At 42.1% G+C, this 20,329-nt stretch overlaps 1 long non-coding RNA gene across 1 annotated transcript in view; it reads right to left on the reverse strand.

Annotated features, from left to right (window-relative positions):
• The window catches only part of LOC147653622 (uncharacterized), a 28,160-nt gene extending 23,431 nt beyond the window's left edge, over positions 1-4,729 (reverse strand). The window contains exon 1 of the long non-coding RNA XR_015285966.1: positions 4,594-4,729. This is a non-coding gene — a long non-coding RNA (uncharacterized LOC147653622). The remainder of the gene's footprint in view (positions 1-4,593) is intronic.
• Positions 4,730-20,329: the final 15,600 nt, after the last annotated feature.

Genomic DNA, 20,329 nt, shown 5'->3' on the forward strand with positions numbered 1-20,329 from the left:
AAATTCCTGTCTCCTACCACCACTGCACCCAATGCCTTCCTTATCTCTCTCCATCCTCTCTTCACCACTTTTCCTAGTCCTGATACCACCACTTGCCCCTGATCTCCATCTGTGCAAGAAAAATTGTACTATAATTTTGTCAGATAGAAAATAATGCTCTGCCTCTTCATCTTTGAAGGATTATTTCAACCCAAGGTACATCACCAGTCCAGTTTGTAGATCATGCCTAAGGGAAAGCTGTACAGGGGGCAGAGGTGAGGATGAGTATACAAGAGATTCTGCCACTGGGCATCTTCAAAGCTGTGCTAAGATGCTGTGGAAATGCAGCCTCCTCCAAGCACTGCCTGGAGGTGAATATTGTTAGGACAACACAATCTCAAAGAAGCTAATTACACCAGTCTTTATAAATCCAAGTGCATCCTCTTTTATCAGATAATTTTATTTGTCCTCAAATCATGTTTAGTGAAGACTGCTGGATATTTTAATTATTTCCTTGATTCTTGGTCCATTCTGCTACAGATTATCTGCTTGTTGGGTCATGAACCCAATTTTCTCCCAGCTGCCCTCTTGCCACCAAACAGCTTACAGACTCTTTTGTTATTAACTTTTATTTCTCTTGCAAGCTGAATTTTGAGACTTGATGTTTCTTGTCGTTCCTTCTCTTAATTCTTTTTAACTTGACTGAGTTTCTCCTTTCTGTGCAACTTCCCTGACAAATATCCCCAGGGAAGGTGACCCGGGGAAAGTAGTGGACAGCATTGTCTACATAATAATTCAACAGATTAGGGTCAGAGTGTTGTCCTGGCTCCCCTGGATAAATGAACTTGGTGTACCCCTCTGCTGACCTGCTGAAGGACTGCTAAGGGGTCCAAATCTGCCAGTGAAACTCTCTCCAAGTTTGCAACCCTACCTGTCATTAGAGCTAAAAGCATTTTTAGTAGGAAAAGTGGGCTGCCCATTAGATGAAAAAATAGGATTTGGTACTGGAAGGGAAGCATGTCAAGGAGATAAAGGAGCTGTCTCTTCCTCCAATCCTGGCCCCCTGTCCAGAAGGGCACCCTAATATCTAGCAAAGGTTGGCAGCTGGGAGGACAAGCACTGGGCCACTATAGCCTGTGGGTGAGGCCATTGAAAAACATCTGTGTGTGAAAAGATAAACCTTAAATGCTGCCAAGTTAAGTGAGACCTGTGGCATGATGAATTTCCTGACCACTCATTTATAAATTATTTTAAAGCTGCCTGTGACGTGACAGCTTTGCTTTCTTTCCTGGAACCACACTGAGTACCCCCGCTGCACTGTGCTCCACCTCGGCCCATCACTCTGCCCGAGACTGATGTACAGAAGACAGCAATAACCAGCTTGGAACACACAGAGCCAAGGCAGAGTGACAATGAATTTCACCTTCATTCCAGACCTCAGCTGACTCCATGCAAAATCAGTTTGCAGAGCACAGTGGAATTACTGTGTGGATATGTCCACTGGCTCTGCAAAGAGCTGCTTTAAGTCAGCTGAACGTATTAATCTGGGATAACATGCTTCCAGATAAGTCCAATACCAGACTGATCAGGCAAATATCCACACTGCTGGATCTATATCCAGTGTAGCTAGCTCATCCATTGTAGATTGTAATCTGATTTCTAAGAAATAGGAATTAATTAGATCTTAAAAAAGCCAAAAACCCAGCAAAAGAAAAAAATTCCCTGAGGTACTTGGTCTTGTGCTATGCTTTCATAAATATTAGTTTGTTCATTTTAGTTGCATTTTGCTTGCAAGATAATCTCTTGCTCCTTAAGTCAGAACTTAGTTTTAAAAAGGGGATGAATAATGCATATTTTTACATTGATGGAACATATTCTGTTGGGAATCTCTAAATATTTTGCAAACACTAAAGAATAAATCTTTCCAGCAGACCTCAGATGGAGATAATTATAAAATCATAGACATTTTATAGATGGCAAACTAGAGGGACCAGTTTAGCTCTAGGACCCACAGGACAATCTGCACAAAGCTGAAAATGCACACAAGGCTCCTCATATTTCTAGCATTTTCTGCCTTGCTTCAGCTTGACACACCACTTCTCTGACATATTTACATTGCCATATAATACTTGGTTCTTCCAGATGATAAAGAGCTAATTCTCATTTAAACAAATGACTTTTCCTATAAGTCAGGAAGCAGGCAGCATTTCCTCTAGCTGTCATACAGCAATCACACCATTTGGAAATGGTACCCAGTGATTTGTGATAGTGTAATCCCTTTGGAGTATGAAAGTAGTTCCAGAGTCAGGCTTGATTAGAAATGCCCAGCTGACTGCCAGGGACACATTTCAAACAGGCTTATGCTGGATTGCTGCTATAGTTGTACACATGAATCAAACAGCCAAACATACAAATGACCCAATCTGCATTTCAAAACTAAACTGTGCAGCTCTAAACCCATTTTCTGGCCTAAAGAGTGCTACGTGTCAAGTGCATAACCAGAAAAACAGTTCCTCATATGCCCTCAATATTATATTAAGTGAGCAATATTAATCTGTGGAGCTCATCTCTATTTGCAGACTGTCAGCTCCAAACTCAGGGCATTTTTGTAACAGGAGCACACCTCAAACATTTTGAAACTTACAGACATGAAATGTTTTGCATACCCACAACATAAATTCATTCAGAGGACAAAGCTAGTATTTGAAACCTGTGCCAGAGCACCTCAAAGTCTCTCCTCTGACTTGAAATCAGGCTTTGAACTACAGGGCTTCTTTTCTACCCTTGTTTAGTATGAGACAAAACCCAACAAGACCAAGGAAGTGACAACAGAAGAATCTCCTTGTGTTATCACTGAAAATCTTACTTGTAATATAGCCATTTTGTTTTTAGAGGGAGAAACCTGAGAGGTATTTTAGAGACTGAAATCAAAATTGTTGCACATGTGAGCAGCTGAGAAATGAAGCAGATTCCTAGTCAGACAATTGGCCTGGGGACACTGAACCTGATGAGTGTGATTTCTCTCCTGAGCTGAACTCTGCTTTCCCAGGTGCTCTCCAGCAGAAAATCACACCAGGTGCCTTCCAAAAATCTGTGTGCAGCTGATGTAAAAACCCTCTGGCCAGACACCAAAGAATGCAGCTTGCTGAAAATAAACTGATTATAAGCTGCTGCTCTATCCTGGCAAGCAGATACACTAGATACCCCTCTGAATAGCTAAAAAAATGATTGGATGTGTTTGGAAAGCTGGATCAGGAGGACAGTAAATTCACCAAAATCTCACCCAAAGAACATGAGGGAGAGATGGATACAGAAATATTAATGCAAAAAAAAAAAAAAAAAAGGAATTCAGAAATATGTGTTTATTCATTTTACTTGTGCAGACATTACCTTTCTACCTCCCTTAGAGGGGTCAGCGTGGCTGTGGAGCACAGGAGAAAGGGATGCTGGATGTGTGGGTCACATGTGTTGTCCAGCAGTGATGCTGAGCCAAGGGTCCTGAGCAGGCTGTGCCAGCACCAAAGCTCATCTTGATGCCCAGTGTGAGCCCTCCTGCACAGGAAAGCAGCTGGTTTCAAGTAACTCTACAGCAGTGCCCAGATACCCCCAGGCCCTTTGACTGTGGCACAGCTGCTGCTGCCTGTGCTCTCGGATGACCAGGAAGGGCTGTGATCCCAGGGTCTCAATAGCTATTTTGTGGTGACAAGAAATGCCTTTTAGAAGCAGTGCAGTTCTGCAGGTCTTATAGCAAACTCAGTGGGGAAGAAAAAGGGAAGGATTTTGTTCCATGTCATATGATAAGAAGTGCAATACATTACTACTAATAATAATGTCTGCATCACATTGAATTATTACCTTACATCTAGCTCAATTTCCATTTCAAGTTTTCATTTATTTTTCACTTCACTAAGTCTACAAAATTAATCTGGCATCAGACACATCCATTAGAAAACAAATTCTGACTCTGAGGGGAAGTGTGACAGGACTTTTGGGAGGGGCAGGTTGAATCTCCTTAACCTTGGTCTACTGGGATGTGAGCACCCTGTCAACTTTACTTTCAACAGCATTATATGCCTGATGAGCATCACTCTTGGAAATTGCCCCAGCTATCACACTGCCTACTCACACTCACTCATTTAGAGTAATTTCTTTGGAGAGCTGACTTCTGGGTTGGCAGATATTTCAAAGGGCTGCTTTGATTCAGTCCTCCCTCTTAAAAACAGTGTTATTTTTGTTTAATCATTCTTGGAGGTAGGAGGCAGAGGCAGGTTTTGCCCCTTGAAGGGTGTGTTGCATGTCTGATAGAGCAACACAAGGGCCCTGGGTTGAGTTATTCCAGGGCGAGTCAGGTTAATCAAAAAAGAAATTTCCATTGGCGAGGTGAAAGAGATATTAGGATGCTAGTTATGATTACTATATGAAACAAGTAATCTCTTCTGACAGAGCTTCAAACAATGTGCCAGGCAGCCCAGACCTTAGTCTTGGTAAAGTTGGATGCATTCCTTCACATGCAAATAAATGTTGTTTTTCTTTTGATGGAGCTCTTCATATTCTCATCTCAAATCCCTCTTCAGAGGTGCAATTATGCAGAGCCTTGTTTACCAAGTTCCTTACCTGAAACAAGCAACAACTGCCAAGAGTGTTCTCCCTTTTGCCTCAGCATCAGGAGGATTTGGTCTTTCCCTGCTGAGCCACAGTGAGTTTTCCAGGAGCTTTTCATGGAAGGTGGCACCAGTCCAACCCCAAGGGCATTTCTGTTGAAAAATGTGTATTATGTACAACATGAAAGTCACTCATCTTTGAGGAATCCAGCCCTACCCAGCTTCCTCTCAAGCTGCTATTTAGTGATGAACAAAAGTGGAGCTCAGACTTCTCTGCCCCACAGTGAGCAGTTCAGGACCACATACAGCTTCCAGTCCTGCTCAGGCTTGAAACTTGGAGCTGAATGCACCATTTGCACATGTCCCAAAACCATCATAGATAAACATCTTCCTGATACTGCATAGCAGAGGAACTACATCAGGGGGGCCCTGAAACCTCTCACACTGAAAAAGGGAGAGTGTATTTACTCAGATTTTGTGCATAGAAAGTGTCAGCCCTTTTGCCCACCTACAAACACATCTCAGCTTGGACCTGCCATGGGATGGAGAGGTATCACAGCTGCAGGACTGACCTCTCACATCCCTCCTTGCAAACAAGAGATGTTACTCTGGGGTTCTTTTCCTACTGCTAAAATTTTACTGCCCAGTTAGAGATCACCTTCTGAGAATCCTTACACTTGGACTGAAGTGAGTGCAGATGAAATAAAGAAAGGAATCTTGCTTGTATGGCAAGTAATTCTTTGTTCTGGCTTGCTTTTTTATTTATCTACTTATTTCCTGCTTTACATTTTCAGTCCCTTTCTTTCCTTTTCTATGTGTTTCTCCTCACTCTTTCTTGTCACTTTGGTAGCAGTCCCTCTCTGATAGTTTTCAGATTAAGTTTCATTCTTTAATCACAAATACAAGTAACCATGGATTCCTCCTGGTCCTGATACTACTTGAAGAACCAGCAGCAGCTGATGGTACTGCTGTGGTCACAGCACACAGCTGAAGCTATGTTTGAAGTAGGGCCAACATGGGAACACTTTTGGCATGTGCTTCAAGGTGTTTTTAGTTGTCACGTTCAATTAATCTAGCTTTATTTATTCTCATTGCTCATTTTGCCTACAATATATTCTGATAAACTAATGAAATGACAGGGCCAGACAAAATGATGTCCCTAAATTAGACACAGGTGATCTTCCCACATACACAAAGCCACTTTCCCACCTTGCCCAGGTCTTGCTGAGTATGGGCAGTAGCAATCCAAAGGAAGAGGGGAGAGCAGACTCTCACAATTGAAACCTCTTTCTCCTATGCCCTGGGGAGGGAACTGTAGAGCCACAGATAACTGCTCACAGCACAGCATACTGGTTTCCAGAGACTTGGTGGTAGCAGTGAGCAAAGGGTTCAGGTACCAAGCACTTAACTGGTATTCAGAGCTAGAATGTCTTTTCCCTGTAACTGTTCCCAATGCCCAGCCCTCCAGCAAGAGCAAAGTGCCACATGTACACTGGGATGTGCCAGCAGGAGGAAAAGGAGATGCAGAGGAACAATCCTAGCTCAGACACACTTTGCTTCAGGGCACATGCAGCCCAATGGGAGCACTGGAGGGGACTGCAGAACCCAGCCTGTCCTAGGGCTTCACCCCTGCCTGCCTACCCTTGCTGTTCCTGTACAGCTCCTAAAAGAGCTCCAAGAACAAGATGCTGGTGGTACTCGGATTGTTTAACCCCCAGCATGGCGCTTGAGGTGTCAGAGCAACAGATCACTGGTGTAGCCCACAGAGGTGTGTGAAGTTTGGTGTCACCTGCCCTCCTGGCAGCACAGCACCCCTGTGTCCCTCTCAGCTGGCAGGCAGCAAGGCACTGCAGTGCAGCCTGCCATCAGCACTCACCTGCAGCTGAAACTTGTTTCAGTTTACACACCTCACACCTCCAGACATCTACTTGCCAGTTGGTATAGGCTGCTTTTACAGCTCCAAAACATCAAACTGCAACTGCTCTGAACCTATTGGCTTCAAAGGGTTACCTGATGTCATGGCAAAACCATGTGAAAGTGCCGAACTTTGTCAGGTCCCTCCAAACAAAAAAAACCCCAAAAAACTAGCCAATCAACCAAACAACTAACCAAAAAAAGGCAAAATAAAACCCAAAACAAAACAAAAAGATCATACCCCAAATTTCTAATTCATGACTGAACAGAGTTTCAACCAAAGTTAATACATTTTATTGTGCAACTTGAAAACTTTTGCATGGGTTCATTCAAAAATATCTGTACAGCATCAATTACTTGTAGCTGTTCTGTACAGCACATCTTTATACTTTGGATTTATCTGCTGCTGAGTGAAGAGTATGTGAAATGAAAGTGTACTATTAAGACTAGCTTTTAAAATATCTTCTTAGAAATTTAGCTACTCATTATGGATTTTTGGACAAGTAGGATAAGGAAGAACAACAGCAAAAGAGGCAGCTGGCAGCTGCCTGGGGAGGAGCTGCAAAGCTGGGAACAGCATTCATGAAAGTCGGGGCTAAGAGTGAAGGGCCAGACTTTACCAGGAGAAGACACGGGAAGATGAAAGTACAGGATGGTGCTACACAGTAGCCTTTGACCAGAGAAAAGCCAAAACTCTTCTGCATCTAGCACAAAAAACAGGCTGGAAAACTTTCTTTCCTCACCTCTAATGAAATCAGTGATTCCTTCATTCAGTTGAAAGAAAAGAGACGGCAGGATAAAGAGTATAAATTAAATGTTTTCCGGAAGAACCTCAGGGGCTTCGTTATTCAAGGCTTTACACCCTGCCTTCTGTGGCTCAATTTTTACTGAAACAACTCTGTAAATGGAGGTCAGCATGAAAAGAGAAATCTCCTGATAGAACCAGAAGCATTTTAGATGACAGCATCTTCATTCTGAGAGGCATTGTAAAGTAGTGGAGGCTCTCTTCTCGCTCATGTAACACTTGTTGATCCTGCAGTGGAGGGTATCTTGTGCAGCAGTACATCACCAAGGGGTACTATTCAGAGACACAACAGGATTATTTTCAGCAAAAAGCAGCAAGGGGTTGGTTTATGGTGCCTGCTCATTTTCCTGGGCTGACTGTGCACCTCGCTGTGCCATGTTCAAACCACCTGGCAGAGAGGTTGCTGTACAGCAAGGAATGAGGGAGGAGAGGGCAAGAAGAGAAGATGCTGATGTGGAGACTGCGTTCCAAGTGGCAGAGCTGGAGCCTGGAGGCAGGAATCAGTCCCCACAGGGAGCTACACTGGTGCCACCTGGTTACACTGATATGAAAGGAGCCGTGCCACTGTGTGCAGTGCTCTCTGTGGAGGCAACCCATGAGATTTCCCTTGTGTGAGAGTAGGCAGCAGTTTCACAACCCTGTATGTGCTTCTGAGGCCTGAAGGCTGTGCCAAGCTCTCAGCTGCTTTTCCATGCCTTCCGAGCCAGCTCCAGCCAGCAGCTCCATTTGCCCAGGTGGCACGTGCTGTGCCACAGCCCTGCTAGCCAGATGTTAGCTTTTAGGAGGTGTCCTGGAAAATAGCCATGTTCTGTCCTGCATGCAGTGGAGGCATCAACACTCCTTTCTACAAGCACACACATGGAGTGTGATTTTGCAGGAGATCTGTGCCCTGCCAGCTCGCTCTCTGCCAGCAGTGCTGTGCCGTGGCCCTCCTCCACTCTGCCTCCAGGGAACGGCAGGAGACCTGAGAAACTCCCAGAGGACAGGCACAGAAATGCAGAATCCTTTAGGGCTTTATGATGGCACTCACTATCAGGGGCCATAAGCAAGACAGAGTTCTGGGCTGTGCAAAGAGTCCTACTGGCGGGGAAAAAGCAACCCCCAAAGACCTGGCAGTGACGCAGCTGAATTTTGGCAATGGTTTCCTGTATAAATTTGTGTTTCATCTCAGATGCAGCCAGCAGATAGGAGAGCACAATGGCAAGTGTGTCTCCTCATTTGAGACCTCACACACAGACTTATAGCCCCTGCTCCTCTGCCAGCATGGCTTGTGCCACCATGGGCACAATGTGTCTGCTGGGCCACTGCTAAGCACTGGAAATGTTCTTGCATGCATACTCTACATCCGTGCCACAGATGTAGAAACCTCCCACTGCCCTGCTCCCAGCTGCTGCAGAGCAAACACATCCCATGAACACACAGGACCAGTATGTGCAGGCAGTGCAAGGCAGCTCTGTCAGCCCTGTGTCCACACCAGAAGTCACCACCAAGGCAGCTGGATGGGTGCTGAGCTGCACTGCCCGTGGTCTCAGGCTATCCAGGTTTGCTGGATATGGGGTCTTGGCACACTGCCACCTATGCAGCAGAGGCATAGGAACCATTAGGGTTCCTTTTGGAGGTAAAGGAGCTCTCTGTCTCATTTACAGGTGCTGTCCTGAACCCACAATCGTTCAACAGTAGAACCAGGCTCTTCATTTGGCAATAAACACATGTACTCTCACCCTGTTCCCCTCATCTCTGCTTCCTTTCTTAACTCATATCTTGCAAGTTTAAGGTACTTCTTATCCTCCTGAGCCCATATTTCTCACTCTTTACACCTCCCTACATTGCAGAGGACATGAGGAAAACATTTGTCACCTGTTCTCTGCCTGACTTGCTGTGCCCAGGTCTCCTTTGGAAGGACACTCAGTGTGGCTTACCCTCGATCAGCCCCGCTCAGAGGGCCATCTGTGCCATCCTGACAGCATACAGGCAATTCAGCCCACAGGGAGTCACAGCATGGCAATGCTGCTCCACTACTTCAGCCTCCATGCTGAGTGTTGAAGACAGGGAAGTTTCCCAAATCATTGTGGCCAACTTTGACACAGTTGTAGCATCAGATTCATAGCATCACAGAACGGTTTGAGTTGGAAAGGACTCTAAAGATAAGCTACTTTCAGTCCCCCTGCCATGGGCAGACACACCTTCCACTAAACCAGGCTGCTCACTCTTCTTACTGTCCTCCTGCACGGCCACCATCCATGGCATTTTGGAAATGCAGCAACAAGACTCATCTGGAATAACCTGTTAAGTCTTTATATGGTTCAGCTGCTCCAAAAATAGAAGGTTTCTAGAATAAGCCACTGCCTGAACTTGATTGGCCGTATCTGAGCTCTTCTAACTCATTAGCCCTGAGCCGATTATGTGCTGAAGGATAAGCATTAGCCACACAAGCCAGCATTCAAACTCACTGACTTCCACATCAAGACATGGAAGCTTTATGGTCTCTATTTGACTAGTGGGAGTTCCTAAAGGATGTCAAGAGCTACCTTTGTTTTACTGTGAGTCATTATCAGTGTTGGGAAGCATAACAAAAGCAGAAGAATGTATTAGGCACCAAATATGGTACTTGTAGTAAAAGACACTAATCAGTGGGATTGAGGTATTACAGCTGCCTGTGCAGACTGTGTCCTGGCAATTCGATCACTTCACTGCTAAGTGCTGTAACTCATATGTCTCACGTGGTCAGGCATTTTTGGGAGCAATATCTAGTATCACAAGGAAGAGAATCATACTGATTTTTCCACTTGCCTCCAGATGAGGATAGTAAAGCCATACACATATATTTTGAAGATTCCATGTGATCAGAGGTACCTATATCTCTCCTCTACAGTGAGCAAACTGTGGTGGTTTCCTTGTTACGACAGAAAGCCATTTTTGACATGACGACAGAACTTACCTCCCTAAAATGTATTGCACAACTAAAGACCAGCCTTTTGCTATAGCAGTGTTCTGGTCTATGACATAACTGGATTGGTGGTCTCTGGAGGGATATATAAATAAGGCTTATGCCAGCACTCACTTGTGTCCTATGTGACTCCAGCCATGAACATCTGAACTGGCAAAACTCCTTCAAGTACAAGCCCTGGGCTCATTAGATATCCTGATGACTGGGGATTAAATCCACATAACCACAAGCAACACTTCCTCCAAATATCTTTTTTTTTTTTTTTTTTTCTCTCTCTGTGAGCTGAATTTGCCAGACACCTATTGACTCCCAAAGAACACTCCTTTGCCTTCCTTTGCAAGCCCCGCTTACAATGAATGTTCTTCTGCCAGGAAGCCTGACCCAATTGTCTCCCTCTGAATAGCCAGTGCTCATGCAAAAGGACTAATCAGTGATTCTGTGGGTGTTTTCCACTGAGTGTCAAAAATCCTGAACACCTGATTGAGTAGATTCTGTTTGTAATAATATTTCCTTGCCAATGGAGAGTCTAATAAGTAATAAAGCTCTGAAATACATCATCTTCAGCTAGAGCAGTAATATTTAAGTTAAACTTTTAAAAAGGCAATGGAAATAAGCTAGAGGTCTGATGCTTTTTCATTTTTAAAGGAGGAGGAAGTGGCACTCAGAAAAAGAGGTGTTTTGATCAAACTGTAGTCAGCTGTCAGGGGCACTTAGGGACATACAGAAGTGTTGAGGTTTGGTTTTTACATAAGCTACAAAGATTTGACATGAATAAATGAGTTGATTAAAATCCCCACGCTCTCTTTGCACACACGTGCACTGAGTTGCCAGTACAGTGATAGTAGTTAATCCCCAGTTACATCTATTTTAAAAGACAATTTTAAACATATGTTCGGTGCTGATATATTTCTCTGTAGGTGGCTTTCTTTTAGCACAGTCTGTAGTTTACAGCATTTCAGCCAATTTCCCTCTGGGATATCAGTTTTCAAGCTTCTTATCTTGGTTGGGAAATTAAAACTCAAATGAACAGGCTGACATTCAGAAAACATGTCTGGAGCATTTTTAGTATAAGACAAGCAGACGTGAAAGCACAGGCTAGACAAGGAAAAATCAGGTGCAGCTATATCCTACCTAGTTATAAATACCAGGAAAATAATTGCTTCTATTCCAAATAAGAACAGACAAGTCTGTCCTTTAGCTACATATCAAAAGCCATATTTTTTGTGGATCTGGGTTCCTTAGTAGTAAATCTCTTTCTGGACACAGGTAACACCTACCTGGGGAAAGATGGGAGCTAGCGGACAGCTGGTCTTCGATTGTCCCCTCCCCATCTTCCTTTCTCTCCCTGCACCCAATTCCCAGACATTCTGGCATTTGTGTGAGAGTAAGAAGGGGAGACTTCTGGGGACAGCTTGAGTGCAAGGTTTTTTAAGATGGGTTGGAGAAGGAGACCAACACAGTAGTGTGGGAGTAGCTGGAGCTGGCTGAGGAATGGCAAGGAGCTCTTCTGCTGTCAAGGATTGTTGAGCTTGTCAAGGCCAAAAAGGGCATTGGTCACCAAATTGCAGAATGGACTTTGGAGGAGCTTAGGGGGGCTGGGAGCAGAACGTAAGTGCCCATGAAAGGGCAGTGAAGTCTAAAACTGAAAGTACCAAAACCCATGGAGTATTTCTTGAGAACCACCATCCTCATGGAGTCTCCTGCAGAATGAGAGCTGCAGACACCACAGAGAAACTAAACATTTTGAACCTCTGTTTTCTGGCAACCCAGACAGCAAGAAACAGAGCATTAAGCAAGTTCTTAAGTTCTGGATATCCTTAAAGACACTGCTATCAAGATTTTGATTTTATCAGAGTATTTCTTAAGCAACTTTTTCTCAAGGCAGCTCAGCACTCAGCCCAACTGAGCTGTGAACTACTGTTACCTAAAATAATCTTACCACCCATTTTCTATGGGTGTTACGGTTTCTACCACGCCTCTTCATTTTTACACCTTGCCTGTTTGTGTTTTATCCAGCACAACAATTTTAGGCTGCTGCCATCTCTCTGATTAGGTTTTCATTCACATTATGTTTTGCCTAAGCAGGAGAAGTGTGATTTAATCTCCCATATATACAAGTAAATTAAATTAAAAGGAGGGAATAAATAAAGCATGAATTGCAGATGATAAATCATGAATGATTCATGTTCTCAACTGTAATCTTTGAGAAAGCCATCACAGAAGCTGTCCCACTGTACTTTCAAGTGAATCTACTCCAAAGCAGTAAACTGCTTTCCCAATAAAACACATTCATTAAAAATTGAAGCCTGGTGCATGAATGCTTCTTTTCACAACTATTAATTGTGAAGAATTATTATCTTTTTAAGAAACAGGAATTATATTTTATATAATCCACACCAATGTAGGGAGACAAGACTGGATAGATTTTTGCTCCTACTCAGATACTTTTGAGGAATTCCATTTTCCATTTTGATGCCTGAAATGCTGTACTGCTTTCCATGACGAGCAATGGTTCCAGCCTCCATTGTCCAGGACTACTTTAAAAGAAATTTTTTAAAAAATATGCAGACTCCTTTTCTTTTATAAGTTTATTTTAAAAGAAGTCAGATGAAGGCAAGATAGAAATGAAGAAGAAATGTGGGTAAACCTGACTTTTTTTGTCATAAAACTAGAGAAACAGGGAAGCACATTTTTACTGGGCATGACCCCAGAACTGGGTCAGAGCACTTGCTCTGCAGAGGACCTGCCATGTTTGTGATGTTGAGCAAATCCTTCTCTGCCTGCTATGGTTTCCCTGCCAGCCTCACACTTCTTGTCTATTCTGTACATCCTCTGGAGCTGGGGCTCTCTCTTGTCATTTGTTTGCACGCAGCAGGACATTTTTAAGCACCAATAAATGCCTTTACTTTTGCTTGAGTTCAGCATTGGATCTCTGCCTGTGAAAGCCTCATGTTAAGGTATAAATTTGCTGCCAAAATTAAAAGATAATTTTTGCTCATTTCAAAGTGAAGTTCTCATCTCAACCCTCTATCTTCACTGGGGAAAAGAGACATGTTACTAAAGCTCCTCTAAACTGCTTTTTGTCTTATCTCTGCCAATTGTGTGTGTGACCTTTTCAGGGCTCCTTCCTGGTGTGAAGAGAGGGACATGGATTGTGGTGGGGGAGTTTATCAGAACACAGTAAAGGACCACATAGGTGTTATATGCACTCTACTTTGATCGTCCCTCCAGGAATCAGATCAGGGGAGACAGATCCCAATTAATAGCTGCAGAACAACTTTTACCAATGAAACTGTTATCATTAATGGAATCCAAGCTACTACTTTTAATAGCAGGCACTTATATCAGGCAGCACACTCAATTTTTACACCCCCCAGGCTGGAGCCTGAGCAGGGAGGCCCAACACTTCACTCAGGAGTGGACAATCCTCCTGATGTGCCACAGCTTCTGGGTGGGTGTTTGAGCAACCCCTCCATGGCTGCCCATTCACACCAGGTAGGTGTATACATGGTCTTTGCACATTCTTGGTGGTGGCCTGAGTGTGGGCTGGCCTTGGACACTGTCAGCCAACTCGGGGTGTCCTGGGTTTCCCAGCCCTTAGAGATAAGCCAGGACCAGTGTGCAGGATGTTCACACACTCCTGAGCCCACATTTCTTCTCTCCTAGACCTGCTGTTTTCTGGTGACTGTTTCCCCATGCACGTTCACAGGTACCTACAGGTTCTCTTCACACAAGCTCACACAGAAAAGGTGTTTAGGAGGCTTTATGCTTCAGCACTTCCCCAGTTCATACAGCTGTTAAAAACTCTGAGGACCTCTAAAATGAAGCGACACACACTTTTATTTGAACTAACACTTCTAATTTTAACTCCTTTTCTAGAAGTAGAACATATCCTGAGGTGGAATTTATAACATATTCAGTAGGGTATCTTTGCTTTACCTCCTCTGGGGAATGAGATTCTGCCTACAACAGAAAGATGGAGAGAGAAAAGAGGAACTCTTTTGCTGTAGGAAACAAACAAAAGAAATGCTATGATTTTCCCAGTCCTTCTGCAAAAAATATGGAGTGAAATTTTATGTGCAAGAGAATATGTTGGGTATTTGCAAACAAAAGATTAGTTTCACTTTGCTTAGTCATTTGTAATAAATGTTACCAAATGCAATCATATGAGTGTAAATTTTTTAAAAACAATTTTTTAAAATTTTACCTTTTCCATTTAGAGTTTTTATTTAATTTCCATGAATCTAGTTTCTGAGCATCATGGCAACCAAAACCCTGAAAAGGTGTAATCTGTGTAAATGAAGGGTCTGTGATTATAATGACACACTTACCAGTTTATTACCTGTTTGTGATTTATAAAAGGGGTGGAAAAAAAAGCATTTGCATCAGTCATTCTTCATCAGAGGCTTGCTATTCCAAAATGAGGAATGACTAGGAGTAGTATCACACAGGAGTGATCATAAGAAGAACAGAGAGAAATGGCAATTCTCATAGATGGACATTTTTTATGGTGATGACTTCACAATGGGTACTTTTTTCCCCTTTCAGACCTAGTCATGGGGAAAAGAGATATGCTAACAAAAACAGGGAATTTATTTGTATCAGATTAATTTAGGAAATCATCAGTGACTTGAAAGTGTGACTCATAATGATGCCCAGAAACTACTGTCAACAGAAGACCATCATCTTCAAAAACAAGTGGGTCAAAAAGAAACTCATTTTTACTGGGCAATTTCCCTCAGGCTTTCCCATCTGAAATATAAAAGTTTCTACTAAATAATTGAAGAGAAGAACATATGAAACCAGATATGCTTATGCATAAAGAGAGAATATGTTACAATGAAAGGAAGAAAAAGGCTACCCAGATTCTCCTAAAAGCTGGAACGGGACTATAAATTCAAGTGTTTGTTGAGTGTCAACAAAAGAATTCATTAGACTGACAAATTAGTAATAATTAGTGCATGGGGACAGCCAGGTGCAGAGGTCTTGGTTTCACAAAACTTTTGCTTACATTTAAGAGATAAAGACTATGTACAGAAAGTATAAATTAAGAAAATATAAAAAATGTGAAGGAATTCTGCCAAGATGACTCTTAATACTCAGATGTTTATGGGGCTTTCCAGTAGCATCAATGTGTTGGCATTGCCTGAACTTAAGCACATGTTAAAGTCCTTGCCAAATGAAGGCCTAAATAGCATTAACTCGTTATTGCCTGGAGCTTAAAAACTCTTGTCTATGTGGAACAAATTCCTGCACCTCTCTTTCTCCCTTTTCCCTTCTTGCAACCAGTGTTGGCTATAGTGAGCCCTGAGTCTGAAAACTCGTTGGCTGAGCACAATAAATAGGCTGTGTGCATCACTGGGTCTCTGCAGGTTTTTATTCATCCCCAGAAAGAGCTTTGCAGCTCAATTGCTATTGATAAGTAATCACCAGACTCACTGAAATATGGGAGGTGGATAGCTTTATAGCCACTGCAAAGCATTACAGTACATAATATTTCTATAAGCCATTATTTCCTTTTTAATGGCTTGCTCAATGTTTTATCACAATGAAAAGGTTCACCACTCAGCAATAATAATATCTAACTCTTGTTACTAGCGTGGCATAGACTATAAATATTATGTGGTGTCCAGGCCTTTCTAGACAACAAGCAGATTTAGATATTTGACCTGCATGAAATATCTAACTCTGATTGCATTAAAGTCCTGGAAGATGTATTCCAGATGTGCTATGCTAATAGGATTATTTTATAGAAGTGGAGACAGATTTTAGGAGCAACACCCTGATTAAGCAGCTTGCAGTCTCCATGAAGCTTTTTTTTTCTTAATTTCTATCTGAATCAATGGTTCTTTGGTCTAACATTCATTTCATCCAGTTGTCATAGATCACAGGAGAGCTGTCATTTACTGACAAATGGTCATTTACTCTTTTAGATTTCCAGACCTCCTTACTCTGATTCAAAAGAAACATGATGGATGCTTTAGGTGGAATCTTGCTACACTCAGTGAGGATTTTATATAATTTATATATATTTATATAAAATATATATAATTTATAAATTAGTCAAAATTGTCAAATGCAAATGTCAAAAGTGCCCAATGCAGTTTGCCACTCCAAATTTTCACATGTGTACACATAGATACAGAAGAAGTACATTTTTATGTATTTGTGATTTATGTGTGCATGCACTTTTTCAACTGTAAAGAGCAGGCTAATATTCAAGATTCAGAATAAAGTTGAACAGTGTAAAGGCTGATATTTCTTCTTTATACTTCATTTTAAAGCTGATGGCTGGATGAGCATGATTTTTCCTTTTGGTTTGTATTTATCCCCAAAGCGTATTAAAAGAGTTTGCCTCATTTCTACTTTGAGTGTATCTGGTGCCCTCAAGTGAAACCACTGACTCATGCTCCTTCAAAAGCCCTCTGGTGATCATTAATTTAGGAAACTAGACATAAGAGAAAATACTTGGCTTTGCTGTCTTGGAGAAAGTTAATATAAAAATCCTCAGCCATAGGACTGTCCTACAAGGACTGACTTTCTTTCTTCATTGGTTGGCCTGTTGTAGACAAATAGCTTTCCCTGTATCTAATTTTGTGGAATTTTGACAGAGCTGCTGTTTCTTACACGCCATGTCAAACACAACTCAGCGATGGCTGCTGCAAAGCACTTCTGCAGGGAAGCCAGATGTGTCTTCCAAGTCATACTTACCTTTCATAATCCAAGATTACTCTAAGAAAAAAGAAAAAAGACAGGAAATGAAAATCATAGAATCATAGAACATGCTGAATTAGAAGAGACCCATCAGGGCCATTGAGTCCAAGTCTTGGCCCTGCATACAGCACCCCAAGAGTCACACCAGGTGCTTGAGAGCATTGTCCAAACACTTCTGGCCTCTGTCAGGCTTGGTGCTGTGACCACTGCCCTGGGGAGTGTGTTCCAGTGCCCAACCTCACTCTGGGTGAAAAACCTTTTCCTGACATCCACCCTAAACCTCCCTGACAGTTTCACACTGTTTCCTTGAATTCTGTCCCTGGTTACAAGAGTGAAGAGATCAGTACCTGCCCCTCTGCTTCCCCTCCTGAGGATGTTGAAGTCACAATGAGGTCTCTGCTCAGTCTCCTCTTCTCCAGGCTGAACAGACCAAGTGATATCAGCCACTCCTCACAAGACTTCCCCTCAAAGCCTTTCACCATCCTCATGGCTCTTCTTTGGACACAATCTAATAGTTTAATACCTTTTTGATATCGTGGCTCCCAAAACTGCCCCCTGGACTTGGGGTGAGGCTGCCCCAGTTCAGGGCAGAGTGCAACAATCCCCTCCCTTGACCAGCTGCTAGGGCACACTGCAGACTCATATGAAAGTACAGTGAAATTAATTTATTAAATTCCTATTTTTTATACTACTTGCAATCACATGGTGGTTTAAGTGTTGCAGTGGCTCTCACAGTTTTTATGGTTTTCAGTTTGTCTTGTCCTTCTGTATATGAAAGAAAGAGATTAACAAGGAACAACCAGGAATTATCCTTCAAAATTTTTTGCCCATCATCTTCACGGAAGACTTCCTTCAGTGCCAGAACCAGAATTAGAAGAAGCTTTCCCACATGAATTCTGCACCACCTACTATTTACTGGTGACAGAACCACCTTATCATCTCCTGCTTAGGCTAGTATTATAAAAGTGGCAATTCAGAATTCCACCCCCTCCAAAAACTAAAATCCCTGATTATCCCATCCTATGTATTATCACATGAAAGTTTGCTAAAAAAAAAACCAGAGCAGATTGGATAAAAAAAAAGTTTCAAATTTTTTTTTCTTTTCTGTTTTTCCTTTTTTTTTATTGTGTATATTTGTTGAAGTTCAGCACCTAGACAGTTATGCATATGCTGGCTGATCCTTCTGGGAGAGCTGATAGAAAACAGCATTTTAGTTCATTATTTTTAATTCAATTAATACAAACCAGACATCAGGCTTGAATTATCCCTTCTGCCTTTCATCATGAAAACAAGTGTCTAAAACAGAGATGGGCCATTATATATTCTCTATGCATAGACCAGAATGCCAAAAAATATCTTAAACAGAGAATCATCATTGGAAAGCCTTATTTCTTTCAGGCTATATTTGTGCATTGGATAACAATAAGCTCTGTAGAGTTTAATAAACTGTAACTGTCTGTTGAATAGCTTTCTGAAATAAAATATACACAGTCCATAAGCCCTAAAACAAGACAAATAAAAATCAACCTCTGCCGGCTGTCAGTGCATAGACACAGCAGTATGCAGCAAAGGCCTCCAAAATAGCAAAATAACAAAGGGCTACACCTTATATATTTCAGACACAGGATTTCAGAGAATGTAAGTACAATAACCAGCACAATAATGGCAACAATGCTAATTTCAAAATTTTTTATGCAATTACTCTTTTTTACTCACATAATATTCCAGTTTTCCTTTATTTAGTCTCTCCCTTATGATTGAGTGCTGAGAAAACCTAAGGTTTTGTCTTAAAATGTTGTGTGAGTGGGAGTTAGGTAGTTTGACTTTCAGATACTGATGATCAAGATGTGAACAGCTGACCTTCTCAACCTGGCTCCTTCATTCTCCAGTGACAGAAAAAGGCACATTTTAGGGAGCTATTCATTAGCCCTATTTTAAGCATTTGCTTTAGGGTAGGTGAATCAAACATTCACATGGTTTTTCTCCAGAGGGAACCTAAATGACAAATTCTGATGGAAATGCCTATACTGGACGCAGCTATTTCTCTCTATTGTCATCTGCTGCTGTGAAAATCCCCAGTCTTGGGTCAGGTCCCCTTTGGTCTGATGGCAGAAGGGACATTCCTATCTTTTGGGTGACTCCTGGGAGGGAGCTGAAGCATGGACTCGTGACAGAGTCACAGCATGTGTTCCTTGATCCATTTGCTGCTAACCAGAAAAGCAGTTTGTGTGGAGAGAGGATTAGCTCAAATGAGAGGCAGGGGAGGTGGTGAGTGAAGGAGAAACAAGCTGGTGGTGTCTACCTAATGTTTTTCCCTAGAAAAACTTCAGACTTGTCATGTTTGATTCCCTAAGCTACCTTGGTTGTTGGAGAAGAGCTTACAAAATAAATAGTGAAACAACTGGAACTATCCGTGAAACAGCTGCAATGACAGTGGTGGGTTACTTCCCAGGGGCTGCTTGGGAAATGCAAAGGAAAACCTTGCACTGCACTGCCAGATCTAGGAGAACACTTCTGTGAGACTGAAGCCATGATCGCTTAGCCCAGTCATATAATCACACCCTTCCCTTCACTTACTCTTATCACACTAGGTATGGATTTGATTATTCTGTCAGCAAATACCCTATATCCTTGAAATGGATGAGCATGACATGTCTGGAAATATGGAGAACCAATAGGTTAAACATAATTCACATAAAGCTAATAAAAAACCAAAAAAAAAATTTACATATTAATCACAGAGTTCCAATCTTCCAGAAGACAGTTGGAAAATTGATGTCTCACATGTATAGACTGAGAAAATAGGTTGAAGAGGGAATTAAACTTAAAGACAGGACATGGCATGACTTTCATCACAGGCAGCCTGAATTTAAAAGCTACCAATTTGGTAGGGAGGAATCAATTATCCACAGTGCATCAGCTCGTGCCGAGCACATGGGGATTCCGTAGTTGCTCTGAAGAAATTCACACTGATGGGACAAAGAGCTGCTTATACCCTGGTAAGCATGAGAAATCCATATAAACCTAGTGAGACAGACACACACTATGGTCATTTTAAAAATTACTAGATAATTTACAGAGTGAGAAGTTAAAGAGCATCTCCGAAATACTTGTTGATCTTGTTCCTGGGATTAATGGCTATTGTGTTCTGCTCCTAAAACAGTTGTCAGCTCAGACACACAGGTCTGACAGCTGAACATTTTGTTTGTGTATGTGTTTGCACATGTGTGCATACACTGGAAAAGAGATGAGCTGAAATTACTAACTTTGCTTCCAAAATTAAGACTCCAGGGAGGCTAATTACAGCACATCATTGCTAGTAAGAAGGTATAACAGATAGAAGCATACACAGAAGTATAGTTAATGCAC

Source organism: Cyanistes caeruleus, chromosome 4 (genome assembly GCF_971803275.1).
Source record: "Cyanistes caeruleus chromosome 4, bCyaCae1.hap1.1, whole genome shotgun sequence".
NCBI classification, from domain to species: domain Eukaryota; kingdom Metazoa; phylum Chordata; class Aves; order Passeriformes; family Paridae; genus Cyanistes; species Cyanistes caeruleus.